This window comes from Dipteris shenzhenensis, chromosome 28 (assembly GCF_047967505.1).
Source record: "Dipteris shenzhenensis isolate YYH24624 ecotype China chromosome 28, Dip_SZ_1.0, whole genome shotgun sequence".
Taxonomy (NCBI): domain Eukaryota; kingdom Viridiplantae; phylum Streptophyta; class Polypodiopsida; order Gleicheniales; family Dipteridaceae; genus Dipteris; species Dipteris shenzhenensis.
The window spans coordinates 41,934,697-41,943,988 of NC_141623.1; positions in this window are offsets into that span (position 1 = coordinate 41,934,697).

Genomic DNA, 9,292 nt, shown 5'->3' on the forward strand with positions numbered 1-9,292 from the left:
AGTGTACTTCGAAGACGCAGTAGACAAGCCAGAATGGCAAGCTGCTATGAATGAAGAAATGGATGCTTTGTATAAAAATAACACTTGGAAATTATGCGACCTTCCACTAGGAAAGAAGGCCATAGCCAACAAATGGGTATACAAAGTGAAGTATAATCCAGATAGTAGTATTCAGAGATACAAAGCCACATTAGCTGCAAAAGGATTTGCACAACAGTATGGTCAAGATTATGATGAGACTTATGCTCCAATAGCAAAGATGGATTCCATACGGTTCTTGATATCACTAGCGACACTCAGTAAATGGAATGTGTATCAGCTCGATGTCAAGAATGCATTTCTCAATGGTTATCTAGATGAGGAAGTCTATATGCAACAACCAGCAAGTTATGTTGAACTAGGAAAGGAGAACAAGGTTTGCCATCTCAAGAAAAGTCTCTACGGCTTAAAGTAACCACCCAAAAGTTGGTACAATAGAATTGACAAGTATTTTGCTGATCTGGGATACATGAAGTCCAATGATGATCATACTCTCTACTTCAAAGTTCAAGGGGAAGACATTACTATTGCACTTTTGTATGTAGATGATGTGATTGTGACAGGAAGCAAGGATAGCTTCATCAGAAAACTAAAACAAGACTTATCTGCAGAGTTTGACATGAAAGATCTTAGACTTATGCCCTATTGTCTTGGAATTGAGTTCTGGAGAGATTCAGATAGCACATTCATGAGTTAGCTCAAGTATGTTGACAGTCTCCTGAAGAAGTTTCATATGGCAGATTGCAAGATTGCAGCCACTCCCATGGAATAGAGTTTGAAACTTACTAAAGACTCAGAAAAGCCTATAGTCAATGTTAGATACTATAGGCAACTCATCGGATCTCTTATATATCTGACAATCACACGGCCAGATATTTGTTATGCAGTAAGCTCACTAGCATAGTTTATGGCAAATCCAAAACAGTCTCACTGGAATGCAGCCAAAAGAGTCTTGAGATACATCAGAGGTACAAGACAGTTTGGGATAGAATACAAAGAAAGTCATCCACGGTTGCATGAATACTGTGACAGTGACTATGCTGGAGATCATGAGACCAAGAGATCGACACAGGGATATGCATTTTTCCTTGGTCAAGGTGCTATATCATGGTTGTCAAACAAACAGCCAACTGTTTCTTTATCTTCGATTGAATTAGAATATAGAGCACTCACTACAGGTGCATGTGAGGCTATATGGCTCATAAGACTATTGTCAAAAACAGATTACTTTGATGAATCAAAGCCAACAACAATATACTGTGATAATCAATCAGCTCAAGCATTGGCCAAAAATCCAGTATATCACTCCAAGACAAAGCACATTGATGTCGGAGAGCACTTCATTAGAGAAAGAGTGTTACTTGGTGACATCACACTGCAGCATTGTGATAGCAAAGAAAATGTTGCAGACATCTTTACCAAACCACTCGATAAAGAGCTATTCGAGAAACATCGACTAGCTCTTGATTTGATGCAGAGGAAGGACATTCCCATTAAAGGGGTGTGATGAAATGTAATGCTTAGTCCTTCTTCGATTCCCCAGAATCATCATATTGAGGGAAGGCCTACTTCATGATGTTGATCTTGAGGGAAGGTGTTGAGAGTTCACGCTCAACATCATGTGATCATGTGTGCATAGCACCATCACATGATCATATGTGCATAGCACTAACCTTATAGAGTGCTATAAAGGAAAGGGTTAGATCCCCTAACCCTAACCCTAAAAGGGTTTGTATATATTCCATTTTTTCAACTAAATCTAGTGTATAGTTAGTCATTTCTGGTGTGCTCTCTAGGTGTGTCCTCTCTCCTCATCTCCACTCTTCTCCTCTCCCCTCTTCATATTTTGTCAATACCCATGCGATCCATGAGCAACTTCACTACTTCATTTAAGAATGGACTCCCATGGTCAGACACTATTTCCATGGGTGTCCTAAACCTCATGCAGATACATTCAAATATGAAATTTGAAACTGCCTTACCATTTGTAGTGGGGAGGGCAATAGCTTCAACCCACTTAGTGACATATTGAGTGGCTACCAAAAGATACTTTTTTTGTAGGTAGTCATGGGAAGGGGCCCAATAAAATCTATTCCCCACTTTTGATACGGATGGATGGACATCATTGGATGAGGTTGCCTAGGATGCAAATCCTTCGTACCAAAGAATTGGCATGGTTCACAAGTTTTGCAATACATAGTGACATCCTTGAACAAGGTCGGCCAATAGTACCCAGCATGTAAAATTTTCTTAGCTGTATAGTCATTGGCATAGTGGCCTCCACAAAATCCATCATGATAATGCTTCAATACCTTAGGTACTTTATCTGCATCAATGGCCCATCTTAGTACCCCATCCATGGCCTATCTTAGTACCCCATCCATGCCTTGATGGTACAACACCCCATCAAATAGTGCCTACTATCTCTACGGATCTTCTTTCTCTCATAGCGAGTACTTTCTGAAGGAAAGGAGAAAGCGGCCTGAAACCTATAGATACCACCATACCATGGATCCTCAACTTCTATGGCTGCTACAAGGGTTACATCGAGGCATTCCTCTAAATCGATCAAATCATTCTTCAAGTTGTAACAACCCCCTTTTACAATTTTGAAAGAAAATTCATATTTTTGTAGAACTACCAACCATTTGGCCAACCGGCCCATGGAATTTGGTGATTAAAGAACCTGCTTTGCAAGACCATTGCTAGAGATTATAATGAAGGACTTTCTAGCCACATAACGCTTAAATTTCTCAATACAAAATACCAAAGACAAGGCATGCTTGTCAGCCTTAGAGTAGCGTCGTTCAATTTCGAGCAATTATCAAGAAGCAAATCGAACGGGATACATGAATCAATCCTCCCCTTGTTGGAGAAGAATACCCACTAGGGTGTGCTCACCAAACCAAGGATTGATATAGAAAGTCTTTGACCAATCATGATTGCATAGAATGGTGTAACGCCAAAAATTGATATTTTTAACTTGGCATTGATATTGTTTTTCTCTATGTTTGATAAGAGTTTGAGTATCAAGTGATAGCCTAGTGGCTCTCACTTATTTCTATTTTCTATGATATTATATGGGATTGAGAGGATGAGTGGAATGGCTCATTTGTAAATACCATAGGTATGAATTATAAATACCTTGGTATGGGGTGAGAGTTATTTGTGTATGGGATATTATGAGCTTTTTAGAAAATAGGAAGAGTGAGTCATATAAAGAGGTGGGCTCATGTCCATGTGTTCCAATAATATAAGAGAGGCCACATGCCAAGCATGTGGAAGGCATGTGGAGGAGTGTGAAGTGAAGAGGAATCCTTCTAGCACTCCTATGTGGAATAAGGAGGATGTGGACATGTGGAAAAGAGAGGGTCCCTATGGGCTCCATGTGAGGAGACTCTTGACTTTCTCAATATTTTAAGAGTCTTGAGCATCTTTTAATGGGACACATGGCAAGAGTAGCCAAAAAGGACATGGATGGTGACATACGTGCTTATGTGATTGATGGGGAAAGGAATCTACAGGCAAATGGGTGAAGGAGGGTAACAAAATCTCTATAAAAAGAGCCCTCCTCTCCCTTGTTCATCAATCTCTTCCACCATTAGGCCTCATGTTGCTGTAGCTCTAGTCTCCCCAAGCTTCTTCCATGAGCCTTCTCTCCCTCTTGTAGATATTCTCTTATGTAGACTCTTGAGTCCATCTCTCTCTAGTTTATTCTCTCTCTATGAGTAGTCTTGGAGCTTCTGCTCCCTCTTGTATGTATGAAACCTCTTCTTCTCCCTTGTGTTTGTAGTGTTGGAGTGGATTCTCACTCTATTTGTAATGAAGGTCACTTCAAGTTCTCTCTCTCTTGAGTGTCTCTTCCCTTTTCTTTCTTTCAAAGCCTTGAAAGTTCTTTCTATTCAACTGCTCACTGTGCACACATGGTCCATCTATTTCTCAAGCCACCATGAAAACTTCTTCCCCTCTTCTAGGCAAAATCTATGAGGGGTGGATCGTTGATGAAGGTGGAGTCTTGAGGGAGCATCCTGCTCAGGCGAAATTAGCCTAGGTGGAGGGTAGTTTTCATGATAGTTTGACCCCCTGTTAGTGTTTTGCTCATAACTTTCTGCTCGGTAGTCCAATTGTAATGAAATTTATATCAGCACAAAGCTCTCTTCAAGGCGCATGTTCATATGATCAGATATTGAATCAGATATTGTTGCAAAAAGTTATGAGTCTCTGTGTCTAACAGTCTGTTTTCCTGTTTTCATGATAGTTTTTACCCCCGTCTAGTAAACTGTCCATAACTTTTTGGCTGCTTCTTTGTTTCTTACGAAACATATATCAGTGCAAAGCTCTCTTTAAGGCACATGTCTCTATGTACTTAGATTTTGAATCAAATACTACTGCAAAATGTTATGAGTCTCTATGTTTGATAGTATGTTTTCATGACAGTTTTTACCCCCTTCCAGTAAACTATCCATATCTCTTCAACTGTCTGTCTGTTTTCAATGAAACTTATATCAGCGCGAAGCCCATCTCAAGGCGCATTCTTTGTGTACTTAAATCTTTGATATCATGTCTCTACTAAAAGTTATAGGCCTCTATGTCTAATGATAGTTTGTAGAGTGTTTTGAGCTAAGTGTAAAGGTGTCTATGAAGGAGGTGCAATGTTTCCTCGGAATCTACCCATCCGACCCAATCATCCCCTTCAAACTCCTAGATATATATCAGTTCATGTCATGTTGAGCTGCAAGATCTTCTTTCAACAACGTATCGCTCTTTTCTTTGGTGCAGACCGGCTCACTGAGATTATGGCCTCTGCTGATCCTTTCCTTCTCCCTATGCTTGATTACAACATCACTTTGAATGTTACCATCTTCATTCTCATATAAGGGAGGAAATTATGGTGTGGTATCTTGGCATAAAAGTTTTTTTCTAATGTCCCATTCTTAATGATAAATATCTTTGGCTGTCAGTTCGAAAGCAGCAAGAAGGGAATGTGAAGATTGTGGGAGAGAGGGAAGGAGTCTCACTTGCGGCTTTCTCACATGCACAATGGGGGAATACACACAAAGGTGGAGGCTGAAAACAGTTTTCCTCTTCTTAGTTGTGAAAGCCAAAAGAACTCTAGTACAAAGAAATAGAAGAACCCTATATGTGGGTCTCAAACCAAACTCAACTAACTAAGGTGGCATACTAACTGAGCCACGAAGTAGTGTAGATAAGGATAGCTGTCATCCAGCTATTATTCGTGGGCGGTGTACCAACCGCATCTCCAGCTACAAGTCGGTGACATAAATGCACAACAGTCACCCTGGCATATCGCGAGTGGAGCTCGATATCTCAACACTCCCCCTCGAGCTCAATCCCAATTCCTGCACACCAAGCAGGTCTCTGAACTTGCGCAGCTTCTCTGCGCCCAATGCTTTCGTGAATATGTCAGCTACCTGATCCTCTGTGCTGACATAAACTAGATCAATAAGACCTAGTAAAACCTTCTCCCGCACATAGTGATAATGCACCTCAATGTGCTTTGTTCTGGCATGAAAGACTGGGTTCTTTGCCAAATGTATACTACTCATGTTGTCACAATAAATGACAACTGGCCCATCTGTAGACTGATGCATATCATAGAGTAGCTTATGCAACCAAGCTACCTCACATGCAGCCATTGCTGCACCCCTGTACTCAGCCTCTGTGCTCGACAAGAGGCAACTGTAGGCTGTTTCTTGCTGCTCCAAGTGACTGCAGCACTCCCAAAAGAGAACACATATCCACTGGTAGATCGTCTATCAGAAATGCTACCAGCCCAATCAGCATCAGTGTATCCATGCAACTGTATCTGAACCCCAGCCTCATAAAATAGTCCATATTGCAATGTGGACTTCACATACCTGAGTATGCGTCTAGCTGCATCCAAATGCGGTTTCCTTGGAGCCTGCATAAACTGACTTACCAACCCAACAGCATAGCTCAAATCTGGCCTGGTAATAGTCATGTAAATCAAACTTCCTACTATGCGTCTGTACATAGTAGGGTCCTCCAGAAGCTCACCTGCATCTGCGCTCAGCTTCACATTCTGCTCCAAAGGAACTGAAATAGGCTTACAGCCTGTCATCCCATATTTGGACAGCATGTCCAATCCATACTGCCTCTGCGCAAGAGCTGTATCCCACTTGGTGATCTAATCACCTCAATGCCCAAGAAATGACGCAGCTCTCCCAAATCCTTCATCTCAAACTTCTGCCTCAATATCATTTTCACATGAAGGATATCTTCATCACTATCACCTGTGATGATCAAATCATCAACATAAATGACCAGCAGCATAATCCCTTTCTCTGTTTTTCTCACATAGAGTGAGAAATCTGCCTTGGAAATCTGAAAGCCAATAGTGACAAGATACTGTCCTATCTTGTCAGACCATGCTCTAGGTGCTTGCTTCAAGCCATACAAGGCTTTCTTCAACCTGCAAACAAACTCAGGATGAGTAGCATGAACATAACCTGCTGGCTGCTCCATAAAGACCTCTTCTTGCAAATCACCATGCAAGAAGGCATTCTTTACATCCATCTCTGATGTAAAGACCATCCCTTTGATGCGGCCATAGCAATGGCTGCTCTTACGGTTGCCATCCTTGCAACCGGGCTGAAAGTTTCTTCATAATCAATGCCATATGTTTGTGCATACCCCTTGACAACTAATCTTGCCTTGTATCTATCCACAGAACCATCTGCATTGTGCTTGATCTTATAAACCCACTTACAGCCAATTGCATTCTTGCCTTTAGGCAAAGGCACCAATTCCCATGTAGCATTAGCATCCAAGGCATCCATTTCTTCATCCATGGCTTTCTCCCATTTTTCATTTCCCATGGCTTGCTCAAAAGAAGTGGGTTCTGGTTCCTGTATCACTTTGACCATATAGGCATAGTGAATGGCTGTAAATCCATCATATTTCAGCAGAGGCTCAGGATACCTAACCCTGGTAGACCTGCGCAAAATAGGCTCACTTCCAGGTGCTCTCAAAACATCCCTGGTCTTCCTTACTCCAGGTGTAACAACAGAAGGAATACCCAACTCATCATCAATGCTCTGTTCTGAGCCACTGGATTCACCATCCACACAAGAGTGACCTGCATTCACATCAAACATGGGCTGATCTACCTTCTCTTTTCCTTTTCGTGATACCTGCATACCACTCTCAGCATTGCTTTGAGGGGATTCTCCTGGTCTCAATCTGCCTGTCCATGGCGAAGCATGTGAACCACTGGTAGAGGACACTCCAGGTCCACTGATATTTTGTGATTGCTGCTGTGCATTCTGTGCAGCATTACCATTTTGTGCATCTACATCAATCATCACATTTACTGGTTTATACCAGCTACTCATCTCATCAAAAACAACATCTCTGCTCACTGTGAACTTACGTGTAGAAGGGTTATAGCATCTATACCCTTTCTGCTGCAGAGAATAACCAATATAGACGCACTTCTCAGCTTTTGGATCCAACTTAGACCTCAACTCATCTGGCACATGGACATAGGCAATGCAACCAAAAATCTTCAAATGAGAAATATCTGGTTTCCTACCAGTATACATCTCCTCTGGCGTCATGCCATGTATTGCTGCAGTGGGAGTCCTGTTCATTATATAGACTGCTGTAGCAACTGCTTCAGCCCAATAATAATCTGGTAGATCTTTTTCATTTAGCATAGCCCGAGATACCTCTCCAATATGCCTGTTTTTTCTTTCTGCAATTGCATTTTGCTGTGGGGTATGACTGCATGAATATTGCTGCTTTATACCATGCTCCTGCAAGAACCTTGCAAACTCATTTGAGAGGTACTCTCCCCCTCCATCTGACCTTAGGCATTTTATTTGCAGGCCTGTTTCTTTTTCAACCATAGCTTTGAAAGCTTTGAAGTGCCCAAACACTTCACTTTTCTTTTTCATAAAATACACCCACAGTTTTCTGCTGAAGTCATCTATAAATGTGACAAAATAGTGACAGCCTCCAATAGATGCAGCTTTTGTAGTCCACACATCATAGTGGATTAATTCCAATGGCTTTTTACTCTCTTGAACATGCCTAGGAAAAGGTTTCCTTGCCTGTTTCCCAAATTGACAGGCTTCACAAACCTTGTGCATTTCTGCAACCTTGAATTTAGGCAATCCTGCAACAATATTTTGGGCTTGCATTGATTTAAGTCGCTGTATATTAACATGACCAATGCGTTTGTGCCAGATATCAATATTTGCAACTACACCGGTCCCATGTGCAAACATTGTTGCACTCAATTCAGGCATGTTCGCATCCAATGTAAACATCCTGCCCTTCTTCTTTCCTTTTGCTATCAAGCAACCATTATTTTTCATATCCTCAACAAAGCATCCATGAGGATTAAATCTGACCTGCAAGCCCTGTTCAACCATTTGACCAACAGAAACCAGGTTCTTGGTGATGTTCGGGACATGAAATACATCAGACAAGTATTTCTTTTTCCCATCCTGCATAGACAAAGGAATTTTGCCAATCTGCACAATAGGATGTGCAGTATCATCACCAGTCTCCACAAATCCTGGCTTTTCCATTTTCCTTGCATCTTGCATCCATTGTGCATGACCTGTCATGTGGTTTGACGCACCTGAGTCAACATACCACACATCATTTTGTTCTTCTGCACTTGTCACAGAATTGGTCATATGCTGCACCATAAAAAGATGCTCATTTCTGTCATCACCCTGCCTGCTAAAAGATGCATAATTGCCTTGCTACAATTTTCCATTCATAATGTCATTCTGCTTTTTGTAGCAGTCCTTAGCCATATGACCCATTTTGCCACAATAGTAGCATTCAACATTGCTGTTTGCATTTTGGCTTCTCTGCCATCCACCACGGCCTCTTTAGCTCCCCCTGCCTCTAGAGTTACCACGTCCTCCTGCATAGGACTGGTTTTCTTGCATTTGCTGCATATTCTGATTTCTACCACGGCCTGCAGATCGGCCTCCTCTACCTCTGCCTCTACCTCTGCCAGCATTTGAGTAGAAGACAGTTTCTTTTGAAGTTCCTGCTGAAGAAGATGCACCACCATTTCTCTGCTCTTCAGAAATTAGAAGAGCAACCAGCTCCTCAAAATCAGGAAATTTTTCATGGACGGCAATGGATGTCCGGAACTTTGCATAATCCTTTCCTAGACCATTCAAGGTCACAGAAACCAAATCGTCATCATCCACTGGCGACCCAATGGAAGCAAGTGCATCCGCAA